Genomic DNA, 17,118 nt, shown 5'->3' with positions numbered 1-17,118 from the left:
TTTTAGGGGTCAGAGAGCTCCTGGTATTACAAATATACATGAATTTGAAATACTTACCTGTGCTCACTTACTTTATGAATTTCATATAAAATTAATTGCAATGTATATTTATATCATTCCATCCCCTTCAACAGGAGTAATTTTTGTTTAATAGATAAACAGTGTTTAATTTCAAAAGCACAAGTCTTTAATCTTGCAACAATTATCTGCAATGATTACACACATAGTGTCCCTTTCCTTTTAGTCATGGTTACACAGGAGTTCAGTGGCAGATGGAAACTGTACTGGCTTGGGTCAGTCCAACTCCACCATTTATAAGCTATGCCACACTAGAAAATCATTTATCTTGTAATTCACCATTGTCCCATCCACAAAATGAGAAAATTGTATGAGAATATTTCTAAGGTTCCTTTCAGCTTCAATAAGTCTATGACATCTTCATAAAAAAAGAAACTTGCTAAAATTGAGTATGGATGAGTGTCAAATAGAATACAGATGTATGAGAGGAAGGGAAAAGCAACCTAGGTTACAGAGAAAATCTAAGGTAGTCAGAGTGTTGCAGAGGCTGATGGCAGTCCACCAAAATCCACTCTCCTCTTTCCAACCAGAAAGCGAGACTACATTCCCAGCTTGTGTTTGACAAATAAAAATGGCAAGCAATAGGATATATTGGAGTATATGAGCAAGCCATTTGGTATAAACCTAATTCGGCCTGACCTTGTTTTTTCCAAAAGGGCCTGACTGTGGCTATTGAGCACGCATTGCATATCTGCTTAGACATTTCCTGTGGCAAGAACAAAGGCCCTCGAGATAAAGGTGCAACTTCCCCCCACATTGGCATTTCCTTAGGGATAAGCATCTTTCCTTAGGCTAGGAACTGATTGCTGCACTCACCTTTGACCACCCAGCTCACCTGTGACCACTCAGCTGGAGACAACAGACTGCCACCCTGCTGCGTTCACTGAGACAGAAGACCTACCTGCTGTTTCCATCAATCGCTGTGCGGACAGAGCAGTCTCGCGACTACGGTAAAAGGGACATTTCAATCCTATGTGAAACATCCTCTCTGGGGGTATATAACCACTCTGTGCACCCCACTTCTTTGGTGCCCTTTCTTCCTTTGGGAAGAAAGGCCCTGGGTTATAATCCTCAGATTTAAGCTCAGAATAAACTCACCCAAATTTTCATTTATAGATTGATTATGGATTATTTTCCTTGACAATGTCAACCACTTAACATATTTATTGGCATTTAATGTGTTTTCAGTCATTTGCTACTGTCAACAATGCTGCAACTGATAGCCTGATATACATGTCCTTGCACAGTCATTCAAATATATGTATACATTCTTAAAAGCAGAATTGCTCGCATAAAGGGTACATGCGCCTTCCAATTTTTGATATTGCCGAATTACCTTCCAAAATAGTTTTATTAAATCAATAGTGTTTTCTACTCCTAAACAACGAACAATTATTAGCAACTGCAGGTCATGTTTTTGGTGAGAGAAAGGAGATAATTCTTGATGCTTCTTAAATCAACTAAGAAAAGGACTGAAAGGAAATGAAATTGCCTAAAGAAAATGTTAATACTTTACTGGGATACATATTTAAAACAAAGGAAAACCAAGCACTATTTCTGGGAAAGAATTCAGAATCACATTTCCACTTTCGCTAATAAAAGTTTGAGCTCATTACTAAGTGAGTTTTTCCACTCTTCAATAATTCTTTTCCTAAGTCAACCTTTTAGGAACTTACAGCCAATGGGAACAGGAGTTCAAACAAAAAGAAAGAGGAAAAACCTAAAACTCACAGTTTCTAAGGAGCACAAGATTCTTTTGTTTCTGGGCTGGGTAGTAACTTTCAACTCTTGTCGTTTTAAGGGTTTTAGATTAAAACAGGAAAAAGTATGACTGCTTAAAGGTGGTAATTCTCTTTTGATTGTGGAAAAAATTTCTCTGCCGTGTTTTCCCACCGATTGCGAAGTCTTCAAGGATGGGCGACGGACGGCGTTCGTACCGGCTGCCCGCCCTCCAGAGGCTTCCAGCAGACGGCCGTCGTCTCCGCTGCCGCCAGGACAGCCGCCCTCCGCGCCCCGTGGCCGCCTCTGCTCCAGACGCTGGAAACGCGCCTCCCCCGCGGCGAGCGTCCGGGGACGCAGGGGACGACGCGTGACGCCACGGGGCCGCCGCCCAATCAGACGCGGCGTCGCGGAAATTTTGACCTTTAAGGCTGCGCCGGCGTCGAGCCGGCCGGCGCTCGGCGGGATGGAGGAGGAGGCGGCGGTGGCCGTGTGCGTGCGCCTGCGGCCGCTCAACATCAGGTAGGCCGTCGGCAGCTCGGCCGCTCGCCCTTGGTGCGCGGTCCCGGCCCGGGCGAGAGACGGGCCGGCCGGGGCTTCTCTCGACGCTGCGCAGCCGGCTCCCTGCGCGCTGGCCGCTGGCCCGGCCGCCCGGTGTCCCGGGGCGCGAGGCCCAGGCTGCTCGCTGCGCCCAGGCTTCGCTCCGGCGGCGGCTGGCTCAGCGTTCAGGACGCTGCGAGCCTGATATTCGCCCATTTGGAATTCTTTCCTTTTGGTACAGTGTAGACACTACCGTCGTTGCCCCGTGGATCTTACATTCTAGAGGAGGAGACACAGAGGTCATGAACCCTATAGAGAGAGCAGGAAGGGCAAGAAATGATGTCTGTTTGCTTCTCTAGTCTCTGCCCCTCCCTCAGAATACTAACACATTTTTGCATTTGAGAAATATGTGTTAAATGTTACTGTGTTAAATAAAGGGGAATATCAAGACGAGGACTTCCCTCTTGTCTAGGAGCTCATTATCTAATGCGTTAGAAGACAGCTCCGGAACAAAACCATCACGACACTGTGACAGGTGCTGTGACGGGCAGGTGGGGAGTGTGCCGGAGGGGTCATTAGCCCCACAGCGAGATGACGGCGTGGGAGACGGGCAGGGCTGGTGTCAGGAAAGTCCTGACACTTTTCAGGGAGAAAGAATAGTTACGTTACTTGATGGAAACGGAAGTCGGGGTATTCCAGGCACAGAGGGATTAAATCTCTTCTCTTGGGGGAACCTTCAGATAGTTGATTTGTCTTGAGTTAGGGTGTATATAGGAAGTCAGAGGAAGCAAAGGTTGAAGAGAGAAATAAACATGATCGAAGTCTCACGTGCCGTGTGTTGAGGATTTCGGATGGTTTTGAAAGATGTTAAGCAAGAAGGATAATCGGAGTTGCGTTTGAATGTATCTTTTCAGCATACAGTGCTGGGTGGGGGAAGGGCGTGAAGACCTTCCCAGGGACGCTCCGGTGAGAGGGCAGGAGGTCAGGGAAGCCCCATTGAAGAGTGGTGACCCCTTAAAGGTGGACTTTCCACATTTCTCCCAATTATAGTATAGGTCATTACCATCCTTTAAAATATTCTTCAGAAGACGAAATCTTTTAAATTATCTTTCATATAACAGACTTCAAAACTAGTTATAAAATGCACTGTTTTTATTCTTTTAGAGAAGAAGCTCTTGGAGAAGATACACAAGTTTACTGGAAAACTGACAATAATGCTATTTATCAAGTTGATGGAAGTAAATCCTTCAATTTTGGTAAGCTTATAATAGCATCAAAAGTAAACATATTATCCTTTTCCTTTTAAGAGTACAAAAGGCTTATCCAGAATACTGGATTTGACATTAAAGATAAGACTAAGCCGTCTGTAAACTGCTTCAGTGGAAGATTTGAAAAATTGCTCATCCATCCTTTATGATAAGTAAGATAATGAATTGATGTTTAAAACACAGTTATAGTCATAATGCCTTATGACTGAAACTAACATTTTTCCTCTTATTCATTAGTGTATTTGTGGCCTAAGACTCCGTAAGCCCAAAATATGTTGCTTAATGTCAAGTCATCTTTAAGATCTTTCAGTTAGGTATATTCTTTCCACAATTATTTTCAAGAAAACTCTTTAAAGAATAAATAGTGAAGATATTCCTTCTTGGCTAGAATACAGCGGGTACCTACTGCCCCTTTTGTGGAGCTTGTCATATGGTGGGAAGAAAGACTTTAGACTACTAATTACACTTATGATGACATGGCTTTGTGGGAGTTTCTAGCAGGGGATCTAACTAGCTTAGGTACCCGGCACCTGTAGGATGAGCGAGAGCTAGCTAGGGCAAAAGGACTTGGAGGCCCTCAAGGTTGGCCAGGCTGATTTGTGTATTGATTTAGCACATTCTGTATAGTGCTGACCATGTGCCGGACACTGTTCTAAGCACCTCATATATATTAACTCATTTAATCCTCCTAACAAGCCCATGTGATAGGTACCTTCCCATTTTAATGAGGAACTGAAACGCAAATCACACAGCCAGCAAATGGAGGAGTCAGATCTGTGTTCCAGCCACACTGCCATGCTGCCACGTAGGCACCACAAAGCACAGTAAGGTCCCCTCAACAACCTTAGGAGTGAGAGTGATTAGGTTGTTGACTTAGTGTTATGCTAGAAAGCCAATATCTAAGCCTTTAGAGTAAAGATGTATAGAATAGAAAATGATTCCTGGTAAAGGACTATTTGATAGTATCAACATAAATTTTTAAAAGGTAGAACAGTATGTTCCAGAGATGATAAAACCAAGAACAAGGGATACACAGGCATTCTGACTCAAGTGCTGCAGGTTCTCAGTAGCTGTGTATGCTCACAAGGGGTTTGGACTCACCTACCTGTCTGAAGCAGCTGGTATTAAGATTTGAATCATCCTGCCATCTCTCCTTGCCCTGAACTCCTGACCCCTGGCAGCATTCAGATGGCACTTTGGTTTCCCATAGGGTTCTACCTGCAAGTGCAGATGTTGGTCATGGTGCAAGCCGTGTGAGCACTGAATTTCTCAAGACAGTTGATACATTTCCCTCCTGACTGACAAATCCATTTCTTGGGGGCTTTCTAATGTGAGCCCATCACTGAGAGAGTGGTCCATTTTTGATGCACCAACAAAGGAGAGACCACATCCTGGACTGGTGGATTCATCATGGCAAGTGCTACCTAACCCCAGCCCTCAGCAGCCAGCCAACCAGCTGTTCTCTGTAACACTTCAGCTTGGCTCGGTGCTTTTCTTCCAATTGTCTGTGTTTCTTGGTTTAGTTTGAGCCAGGCCTTCTTGCTAGATATGTTATAAACACTAAAATTTCTCAAAGAATAGTAATAGTTTGCATTTCCTAAGTATTAACCATATGTTCACAGTAATTCTCTAAGGAAGATAATATATATTCACTTTACAGGTTAGGGAAGTGAGGCACAGAGACATCATCCACGTTGCCCGAGGTCACATAGCTTGTAAGTGACAGAACCAGGATTTGCAGGCAGTCTGATTCCAGATCCCCAGGTTCAGCCACTATGCCTCACTGCCTCTTGAAAGCACATAAGATAGCTGACTTGTGTTTTTTTGTGTGAGAACCAGCACATTTTACTTTATAGAGAAGTGTATTTTCAGAGGACCAATAAGTTGAAGAAAATATTGTGAGTTAAATATTTTATCATACCATATCCTGACAATTTTATTTCTTTGGGCAGCTACTAATTCAAAGTGAAAACACAGTTGATTTGTTTAGTTTAACTTGTGTGGTTTTTTTTTTAGATCGTGTCTTTGACAGTGATGAATCTACTAAAAATGTGTATGAGGAAATCGCAGTACCAATCATAGATTCTGCCATACAAGGCTACAATGGTTTGTATCCACTGCAGAAACGTTTTATTTAGTCTTGGGTGTGTGTTCAACAGTATTGATAGTTTTACATACTCTCGATGCTTTTTCAATCTTTGTGTGTGTGTGTTTTTGTGTCCCCAGGTACTGTATTTGCCTATGGGCAGACTGCTTCAGGAAAAACATATACCATGATGGGTTCAAAAGATTATTTGGGAGTAATACCCAGGGCAATTCATGACATTTTCCAAAAAATTAAGAAGGTAAATAGCCAAATTTCCGGTACATACGGGTAAAAGCAGTCACCTCTTGTCATGGTGGAAGGAAGCAGGTTTACAGTTCTCTTTCGATTATCCACGGGGAAGGAAGAAAGGCATAGCGTACATTTGCTTTCCCCACAGCCTTGCTTTAGAGCTTAGAGTCCTTTCATTCTTTCCCTTGAATCCTGAAGCAGTGCTGCTCCTGTCACAAAGCAGGCATTGAGGAACAAGAAATCTTAACCCTGCCTTTGAGGAGCTGTCCGTGATCGTTCAGGAGCAGGAGAGGGTAGATGTGGTGAGAAGACCAGGATAGGCAACCTAATCAGTTAAGGCGGGTTTTCAATTTGTTTTTTCCTTACTGTTTTAATGATTTTTAATGTTCTTATTTGAACATCTGTTTGTAGGGTTTTATTTTAAGCTTAGAGAGTTGGACTGGGCACCCTCTTCTTCGAATTTTATGATGCCATACTTTTCATTATTTCTGAAACAATGCTTTTATATTTCTTTTTTTTTTTTAAAGATTTTATTTTTTCCTTTTTCTCCCCAAAGCCCCCCGGTACATAGTTGTGTATTCTTCGTTGTGGGTTCTTCTAGTTGTGGCATGTGGGATGCTGCCTCAGCGTGGTCTGATGAGCAGTGCCATGTCCGCGCCCAGGATTCGAACTAACGAAACACTGGGCCGCCTGCAGCGGAGCACGCGAACTTAACCACTCAGCCACGGGGCCAGCCCCAATGCTTTTATATTTTTGTGTTTACTTTTGTCAATATAGAACCATAGGATTTTTTTTGTTTGTTTTACAAAGATAACTTCTCAAAGAATATTTTAATGTTTATTATGAGCACATCAACATTCAGTATTAGGTTTTCATAACTGGGTGATCTCTGATGTTTTTACATATGTTTTCCCCTAGTTTCCTGATAGGGAATTTCTCTTACGTGTGTCCTACATGGAGATATACAATGAAACCATTACAGACTTACTCTGTGACACTCAAAAAATGAAGCCTTTGATAATTCGGGAAGACTTCAATGTGAGTAACAGTGGCTCAAACAATACAGTTACTTATTGGGATTATAGTTCATGAACATTAACCTTTACTTTCCATTATTTTTTAAAATGTCTCCTGTTTCTGTGATTTGTTTTTTGTTTTCTTTCTTAAATGTTTATGAGATCATCTTTTAAGTGATGTGTATCATTTTGAAATGTTGACAGTTGTAATATTTTTGTGTAAGGGCCTCAAAAGAACAAGATGGAAGTATCAGGTTAGAATTTGGTGTGCTTTGGTATAGGATATAAATTGTAAATATCATAGATTTACTTCTTATTTTTATACAGAGTAATATTCTCCATTTTCTACTTTTAACTTCTACAAATTAATTCTGTAATAGTTTGCACCTTCTCTTGAGATGCACACTTTTAAGTGACTTCTATTTCTCTACTCTTCCCATCATTAACCTTGTTTCAGAGGAATGTATATGTGGCTGATCTCACAGAAGAAGTTGTTTATACACCAGAAATGGCTTTGAAGTGGATCACAAAGGGAGAAAGTAAGACTTTATGCTGTATTTCCTCAAAACACTTGTAGAATAGTAAAAACTATTCACTTGAATGTATTTAGGCTTCAAATCACACTTTTCACTTTTAAGCTACAGTAAAAGTTAATGTTTTTCTTTGGATTTTAATATATGCCGCTGAAATATGACTCATTTTTACAGAGAACAGACACTATGGAATCACAAAGATGAATCAAAGGAGCAGTCGTTCTCATACCATTTTTAGGATGGTGGGTAATTCTCTCTCTACTTGGTCTTTCCAATTAAGAAGACACTAATTTTTCTACAAGTTGCCTTTTCTGTCTAGATTTTGGAAAGTAGAGAGAAAGGTGAACCCTCTAATTGTGAAGGATCTGTCAAGGTGTCCCATTTGGTGAGTATTGGTAAACCCTGCTAATGTACTCTATGGGCCAAAGCAAAATTTAATTCAGCTGCTGGATGTTTGGTTTCATAAGAACTGTTAACTAAATAGGGAAAAACATCTATAAATTGGTAGTTTATTCTTATCGGTAGCATGAGATAACTAGTTAAAATATAGGAAAAATTCGGGGGTCTTTCTTCCTGTTATGTTATGGCTGCCATCTCCTAAAATTTAGATGTAATGGTTGTAGGAGTTGAGGCCTTTCCTAACCAGTAACGAAAGAGGATTTGGGTTTTTTTTTCCAATCTACATTTAAAACTTAAAGTAATCTTGGAATTTGGTGATTTTTTTTTAACTTAGTCTCAGCCAGTAGAATTGAGACTTGTGAGATCAACAGAAACCTAGATGGGATGGTTAAAAAATAAATCACATATTCAAGTTCGTTCTTAAGTACAATAAAAAAATACGTTTTATATTATGAGCACAATGTTTTATGGTTTTTATTTTTTTTAATGAAAAAAAATTACATTTATTTAACCGATGGAAATGTTGCCACTGTTGACGATGTATTCAAAGTATGCATTCTGTAGATGGCACTCTCTTTGGTTTACAGCACAGGCCTTCCCATGCATCCTCCAAGTTGTGTTGGATCATATGCTGATTCACCCAGAGTTTCTTTTTGTTTTCAAATGGAGTGTTTCTTCCAATAAACTTTATTTTTCCCCCAAGGTAGTTTCTTTCTTTCTTTTTCTTTTTTCTTACTGTTCTGTTGGACATGCGTGTCAGTGAAAGCAAATTAAAATGAATTGAGGGGGTTTGCGGCATTCTACAGATCTGAAGAATTTATTGCAACAGGAGAAACCATTGTGGTCTTTCTTATCATTTAATTTTAACAGTCCGTAGATACTGGGACTTTTTGTTCCCCCTTAATTGCAATTTTTCTCCCAAATGGTGGGTTGAATTTATTTATTTATTTATTTATTTTTTATTGAGTTAATGATAGGTTACAATCTTGTGAAATTTCAGTTGTACATTACTGTTTGTCATTCGTGTTGTAGGTGCACCACTTCACCCTTTGTGCCCACCCCCCACCCCACCTTTCCCCTGGTGGCCACTAATCTGGTCTCTTTGTCTACATTTTTAAATTCCTCATGTGAGTGGAGTGAATCAGAGATTATCCTTCTCTAACTGGCTTATTTCACTTAACATAATTCCCTCAAGGTCCATCCATGTTGTTGCAAATGGGATGATTTTGTTCTGTTTTGCATCTGAGTAGTATTCCATTGTATATATATATACCACATCTTCTTTATCCATTCATCTGTTGATGGGCACTTAGGTTGCTTCCATATCTTGGCTATTGTAAATAATGCTGCAGTGAACATTGGGGTGCATAGGACTTTTGGAATTGCTGACTTCAAGCTCTTTGGATAGATATCCAGTAGTGGAATGGCTGGATCGTATGGTAGTTCTATTTTTAATTTTTTGAGGAATCTCCATACTGTTTTCCATAGTGGCTGCACTAGTTTGCATTCCCACCAGCAGTGTATGAGGGTTCCATTCTCTCCACAACCTCTCCAACATTTGTTAATATTAGATTTAGATATTTTTGTCATTCTAATGGGTGTAAGGTGATATCTTAGTGTAGTTTTGATTTGCATTTCCCTGATGATCAGTGATGATGAGCATCTTTTCATGTGCCTATTGGCCATCCGTATATCTTCTTTGGAGAAATGTCTGTTCATGTCTCCAGCCCATTTTTTGATCGGGTTGTTTGATTTTTTGTTGTTGAGTTGTGAGAGTTCTTTATATATTATGGATATTAAGCCTTTGTCAGGTATATGACTTGCAAATATTTTTTCCCAGTTAGTGGGTTGTTTTTTTGTTTCAATCCTGTTTTCATTTGCCTTGAAGAAGCTCTTTAGTCTAATGAAGTCCCATTTGTTTATTCTTTCTATTGTTTCCCTTCTCTGAGTAGACATGGTGTCCGAAAAGATCCTTTTAATACTGATGTCAAAGAGCGTACTGCCTACGTTTTCTTCCAGAAGCCTTCTGGTTTCAGGTGTCACCTTTAGGTCTTTGATCCATTTTGAGTTTATTTTGGTGAATGGTGAAAAAGAATGGTCAATTTTCATTCTTTTACATATGGCTTTCCAGTTTTCCCAGCACCATTTGTTGAAAAGACTTTCTTTTCTCCATTGTATGCACTCTGCTCCTTTGTCGAAGATAAGCTGTCCATAGGTGTATGGTTTTATTTCTGGGCTTTCAATTCTGTTCCATTGATCTGTGCACCTGTTTTTGTACCAGTACCATGCTGTTTTGATTACTGTAGCTTTGTGGTAAGTTTTGAAGTCAGGGATTGTAATGCCTCCCGTTTTGTTCTTTTTTCTCAGGATTGCTTGAGCAATTTGGGGTCTTTTGTTGCCCCATATAAATTTTAGGATTCTTTGTTCTAATTCTGTAAAGAATGTCATTGGGATTCTGATTGGGATGGTGTTGAATCTGTAGATTGCTTTAGGTAGAACGGACATTCTAACGATGTTTATTCTTCCAATCCATGTACATGGAATGTCTTTCCATCTCCTTATGTCGTCATCCAATTCTCTCAAAAAGGCCTTGTAACTTTCATTATATAGGTCCTTCACTTCCTTAGTTAAATTTACCCTAAGGTATTTTATTCTTTTTGTTGCTTTTGTGAATGGTATTGTGTTCTTGAGTTCTTTTTCTGTTAGTTCGTTGTTAGAATATGGAAATGCTACTGATTTATGCAAATTGGTTTTATACCCTGCAACTTTGCTGTAGTTGTTGATTACTTCTAAGAGTTTTCCAATGGATTCTTTGGGGTTTTCTATATATAAGATCATGTCATCTGCAAACAGCGAGAGTTTCACTTCTTCCCTCCCTATTTGGATTCCTTTTATTCCTTTGTCTTGCCTGATTGCTCTGGCCAGGACTTCCAGTACTGTGTTAAATAAGTGTGTACAGTACTGTGTTAAATAAGTGATGATACATGTCTTGTCCTGTTTTCATGGGGATGGTGCTCAGTTTTTGCCCATTGAGTATGATGTTGGCTGTGGGTTTGTCATATATGGCCTTTATTATGTTGAGATAGTTCCCTTCTATGCCCATTTTGTTCAGAGTTTTTATCATAAATGGCTGTTGGATCTTGTCAAATGCCTTCTCTGCATCTATTGAGATGATCATGTGGTTTTTATTCCTCAGTTTGTTGATGTGGTGTATCACGTTGATTGATTTGCGGATGTTGAACCATCCCTGTGTCCCTGGTATGAATCCCACCTGATCATGATGTATGATCCTTTTGATGAATTGCTGAATTCGGGTTGCCAAAATTTTGTTTAGAATTTTTGCATCTATGTTCATCAGTGATATTGGCCTGCAGTTCTCTTTTTTCGTGGTGTCCTTGTCAGGCTTTGGTATCAGCGTGATATTGGCCTCATAGAATGTGTTAGGAAGTGTTCCATCCTCCCTAATTTTTTGGAATAGCTTGAAAAGGATAGGTATTAAATCCTCTCTGAAAGTTTGGTAGAATTCCCCAGGAAAGCCATCTGGTCCTGGGGTTTTATTCTTTGGGATGTTTTTGATTGCTGTTTCAATCTCTTGCTTTGTGATTGGTCTGTTCAAATTGTCTGCTTCTTCTTGAGTGAGCTTTGGGAGATTGTAGGAGTCTAAGAATTTATCCATTTCCTCTAGGTTATCCATTCTGTTAGCATAGAGTTTTTCATAGTATTCTCTTATAATCCGTTGTATTTCTGCAGAGTCTGTTGTTATTTCTCCTCTTTCATTTCTGCTTTTGTTTATTTGAGCTTTCTCCCGTTTTTTATTTGTAAGTCTGGCTAGGGGTTTGTCAATTTTATTTATCTTCTCAAAGAACCAACTCTTTGTTTCGTTGATCCTTTCTACTGCCTTTTTTGTTTCAATAGTATTTATTTCTGCTCTGATTTTTATTATTTCTCTCCTTCTGCTGACTTTGGGCTTTGTTTGTTCTTCTTTCTCTAGTTCAGTTAGGTGTAGTTTAAGATTGCTTATTTGGGATTTTTCTTGTTTGTTAAGATGTGCCTGTATTGCAGTGAATTTTCCTCTTAACACAGCTTTTGCTGTATCCCATATGAGTTTGTATGGCATGTTATCATTTTCATTTGTTTCTAGGTATTTTTTCTTCTTTAATTTCTTCAACGATCCATTGCTTGTTCAGTAGTGTATTGTTTAGGCTCCACATCTTTGTGCCTTTCTCAGCTTTTTTCTTCTAATTAATTTCTAGCCTTATAGCATTATGATCGGAGAAGATGCTTGTTATTATTTCAATTTTTTTTAAATTTGTAGAGGCTTGCCTTGTTTGGCAACATATGGTCTATCCTTGAGAATATTCCATTTGCACTTGAGAAGAATGTGTATTCTGCTGTTTTAGGATGAAGTGATCTATATATGTCTATTAAGCCCAATTGTTTTTTCATTTAGCTCCACTATTTCCTTGTTGATTTTCTGTCTGGATGATCTGTCCATTGATGTGAGTGGGGTGTTGAGGTCCCCTACTATTATTGTGTTGTTTTTAACATCTTCCTTTAGGTCTGTTAATAGTTGCTTTATGAATCTTGGTGCTCCTGTGTTGGGTGCATAGATATTTATAAGTGTTATTTCTTCTTCATGAAGTGTCCCTTTGATCATTATATATTGTCCCTCTGTGTCTCTCTTTACCTGTCTTATTTTGAAATCTGCTTTGTCTGATATAGGAATTGCAACACCTGGTTTTTTTTTGCTTGCTATTAGCTTGAAGTATTGTCCTCCACCCTTTCACTCTGAACCTGTGTTTGTCCTTGAGGCTGAGGTGTGTTTCCTGGAGGCAACAAATTGTTGGATCTTGTTCTTTAATTCATTTTGCCACTCTGTGTCTTTTTATTGGAGAGTTCAGTCCATTTACATTGAGAGTGATTATTGATTCATGTGGACTTAATGCTGTCAATCTGTTGCTCGTTATCTGGTTTTCCTGTGTTTGTCTTCCTGTGTGCTTTAGCCTACCCATTTAATACTGCACTTTCTTATGCTGGGTTTCTTAGCTTTTTCCTTATTTATGTTTTGTGGCTTTGTTGTGTTTTTTAGTTTAGTGTCTACCCTGAAGTTTGTATTTTGAATCTCGTGTATAATATAGTCTATTCTCTGGTGGTCTCTTACTTACTTGGCCTAGACTAATTTAGTCCCTTTGCTCTTCCCCTCCTAAATTATTATTTTCATTTCTTTTTTTTTAAGATTTTATTTTTTTCCTTTTTCTCCCCAAAGCCCCCCAGTACATAGTTGTATATTCTTCGTTGTGGGTCCTTCTAGTTGTGGCATGTGGGACGCTGCCTCAGCGTGATTTGATGAGCAGTGCCATGTCTGCGCCCAGAATTTGAACCAACAAAACACTGGGCCGCCTGCAGCAGAGCGCGCGAACTTAACCACTTGGCCATAGGGCCAGCCCCGTTATTTTCATTTCTTATTCCAACTCGTGTTATGAGTTTGTAGTTAGAGTGATAAGATCCACTTTGCTTTGGTAGTTTCCTTACCTTTGTCCTAATGCTATAGGTGAATATTTGCTATCCTATTCTGGTTCTATTTATCTGTCTCCCTACTCTGTGGATTGTGTCCCCTTTCTCCCTTTTTTCTTTTTTCAGGTATGAGAGCCTTCTTGAGGATTTCTTGTAGTGGAGGACTTTTGGTTACAAATTCCCTTAACTTTTGTTTGTCTGGAAAAGATTTAATTTCTCCCTCACATCTGAAGGATATTCTTGCTGGATAGAGTATTCTTGGCTAAAGATTTTTATCTTTTAAAGTTTTGAATATGTCACTCCATTCTCTCCTAGCTTGTAAAGTTTCTGCAGAGAAATCTGCTGAAAGTCTGATAGGAGTTCCTTTGTAGGTTATTTACTTCTGTCTTGCTGCCCTGAGTATTCTTTCTTTGTCTTTCATTTTTGCCATTTGTACTACTATATGCCTTGCAGTAGGTCTTTTCACATTGACAAATCTAGGAGATCTGAAAGCTTCCTCTACACACATTTCTCCCTCAATCCCTAGATTTGGGTAGTTCTCTTCTATAATTTCATTAAGAACACTTTCTGCTCCATTTTCCTTTTCCACGTTCTTGGGAATTCCTATTATCCATAAATTCTTTCTTCTCATTGAATCCGCTATCTCTCAGAGATTTTCCTCATTTTTTTTAACTCTTAGTTCTCTTTCTTCCTCTGTCTGGAGCCATTCGGCCTGTATATCTTCAATTATGCTAATTTGCTCCTCTCTGGTGTCTACACAGGCATTCAGGGAGTCCGTATTCTGTTTTATCTGGTCCATTGTGTTTTTCATCTCTAGTTATTCTGTTTGATTCTTCTTTATAATTTCAATCTCTTTTGTGAAGTAACTCCAGAACTCGTTGGCTTGTTTCTCTATCTTTCTCTCTATCTCATTGGGTTTTTTGATTATAGCTGCTCTGAACTCATTTTCACTTAGTTTACCTATTTCTAAGTTCTCAGGACTTAATTCTGTGTTTTTATTGTTTTCCTTCTGGTCTGGAGCTTTTATAAATTGCTGGATGGTAGAGGAGCGGTTTTTTCACATGGTGGTAGAATTGAGTTGCAGTTACAGCCTGTTGCCACTATATGGGGGTTGAGAGCCACGTGTTTTGAGCTCTCCGCCTTCGGACAAGATGGCAGCACCCAGCATTGTTTGCCAGGGGGAGGGGCTGTTTTTCTGGCTCGCCGATCTGGATTTGGATCAGTTCTGTTTTCTGGTCTCCTGAGGCCCTGGGTTTATGGGGTCCCCACACACGGAAGCTTTCCCCCATCAGCGGGTTTCCACTATACCGGCGGCAGGAGTCCTGGGCAATCCCCCGGTCACGTGGCCCCTCCCCGACTCCTTCCCTCACCTGCGGCAGTGATCCCAGACTCTAGGGGAGGGAGCGAAGTTCTCTCCTACCCTGTTCCAGCTCCTCTGAGGCCAGCAGCAGGGTCTCTGTCCTCCGTCTTTTTGATACTCTAGGTCTCTGATCTCCTGGCATTAGGTTTATTAGCTGAAATTCAGTTTTTTTTCAGTCCTTTGTTGTAGTTTGGAGGGGAGCGAGTCCCAGGTCACCTCACCCCGCCATTTTGCTCCACCCACCCCGTCCATGAGCACAATGTTTTAGACTGTAAATCGCTTGAAGGGAAGAGTAATGTCTAATTCATCTTTATAGCCCCAACACATCGTATGTAGTTTATATTCAATACCTGTTTGTTGAATGAGTGAACATAAGCATTATGCAAACACTCCTTACCACATAAGTAAACCTCCCATTTCCTTCTTGCTGCGCTGTATCAATTCTCTCTGTTTTTGTGCTTCCTTCCTATTCCTTACCATTATTACTTTATTCTCTGTCTTCAGGACCTAAATTCTTTAGCTTGATGTGGGATACGATTTAAGATTATTCTGTTTGGGAGCTGGCCCCGTGGCCAAGAGGTTGAGTTCTCATGCTGCTTTGGAGGCCTGGGGTTTCGCCACTTTGGATCCTGGGTGCGGACCCAGCACCGCTCATCAGGCCACGCTGAGGTGGTGTCCCACATAGCACAGCCAGAAGGACCTACTACAACTAGAATATACAACTGTGTGCTGGGGGGCTTTGGGGAAAAGAAGAAGTGGGGGGGAAGATTGGTAACAGATGTTAGCTCAGATGCCAATCTTTAAAAAATAAAGATTATTTTATTTGAAAACTTCAGGGAAAAAACGAGTAAATCTATAATATGTTTATTCACTTTGAGATTTTGAAAAATCACTCAAGTATCTAATTCTAGTTCACCCCAGTTATTTTACTACACAGTATAATGTCTATTATAATAGCCTATTCTTTCTTCAGTTTAACAATAAAAAACCCCACAAAACCTAACTTCTGTTTTGTTTTCCAAACCTGGCCTGTGATATTTCACTGCAATTTTTAACTTTTCTCTTAATAATGTAGCTTTAATACTCTTGACATATTCAGTGATCCATTTGGTGACTTTTCTTGTGTTCTTTGATGTTCTATTATCTGGCGACCTTAGATATCATCAAGTCCAGCCCTCCAGCCTCCCGCTCACTCTAAGTATCTTCTTGGAAAGAAGTCTTCCCCAGAGTCATTTTCTGGCTCTTTGGAGGGAGTCTCTGAGTGTCTCCTGGCCTTTCTGGGAGAATAATATCCAGGTTCTCTTAGCTCTGCTCCGTCTCTGTTCCCTTCTGTGGCTTCTTTTCCCTACCTTTCTAACAAAAACTCAGGCGTGTTCTGTGGCCTTTCTTACTTCCCCGTTGCCCTCTGACATTTGGTTCACATTTGTCTTTTGATGACAGCCATATATTTATTTTGTCTAGAGCTCTGAGTTCTAATTCATATCTTCCTAAAGATTGTTATAATGGTGTGTCTCACTGATATCTCAAATTTTAGTGTGTCTAAAACCAAGTTATTTCTTCCTACCATGGTGAATATTCCTTTTTTCCAGTATTATCAGTGTTATCCTGGTCACCTAGGCTGGAAACCCAAGTCAGTTTCACCTCATCTTTTTCTGCCTTCTCTTTTGTCCCGTCATCCCCGTTTTTTATTGATGCTACCCTTTAGCATTCCATGGGTGTCATACTCAAGTCCTCATCTCTTGAATTACTGTATCATTCCCCTGGACCTGGCCCCCATGACCTGGTTTTGCTTCTTCAGTCTGTTATGCAGATTTCTGATGTCACTAAGCTTGTGTCGTGTCACTTCCTTGGACAAGATCTGGCCACTCTTAACCAGTCTAACTTGACGTCCTTCTGCTCCATGTGCACTCCTCTCTTAAGGATAGGTTGGGCCACTTGGTATCTTTGAACACTAATGCTTATTCCCATCTTTATACCTAAGTTCATGCTGCCTTCACCACCACTTCACCCCTTTATTATGTATCTAGGCCATCTGTGGTAGATACTACACAGGAAAGGTGAGACTTCTTTGAATGTTTTAAAGAAAGAAGTATCTGAGACAGGACTCCAAAGCAGAAGTGTGTAATCACCTGCTCATCACTGGAGGTCTCCACAGAGACAAATAATTTAAATCTTTGACTTTCTTTTAATGCATTAAGAATATTTGCGGAGGCTTTACAGTGTTCTGAGCCCAGGACTGGGCTCTGAGATTAAAAGAGTAAAGAAGACATCCCTCCATACTTACTGTCTCCATGGCAACCTCCCTAGTCCAGGCCGCCTTGTCTCCATTCACATTCCTGCCCCAGCCTCCTAACTG

At 40.1% G+C, this 17,118-nt stretch overlaps 1 pseudogene; it reads left to right on the top strand.

Moving 5' to 3' along the window:
• Positions 1-2,236: 2,236 nt before the first annotated feature.
• LOC139043320 (centromere-associated protein E-like) overlaps positions 2,237-17,118 on the top strand; it is a 79,574-nt pseudogene continuing 64,692 nt past the window's right edge.

This window comes from Equus asinus, unplaced genomic scaffold (genome assembly GCF_041296235.1).
Source record: "Equus asinus isolate D_3611 breed Donkey unplaced genomic scaffold, EquAss-T2T_v2 contig_2, whole genome shotgun sequence".
NCBI lineage: Eukaryota > Metazoa > Chordata > Mammalia > Perissodactyla > Equidae > Equus > Equus asinus.
Note: the sequence above shows the minus strand (reverse complement) of the source record. Positions and strands in the feature narration are given on the sequence as shown.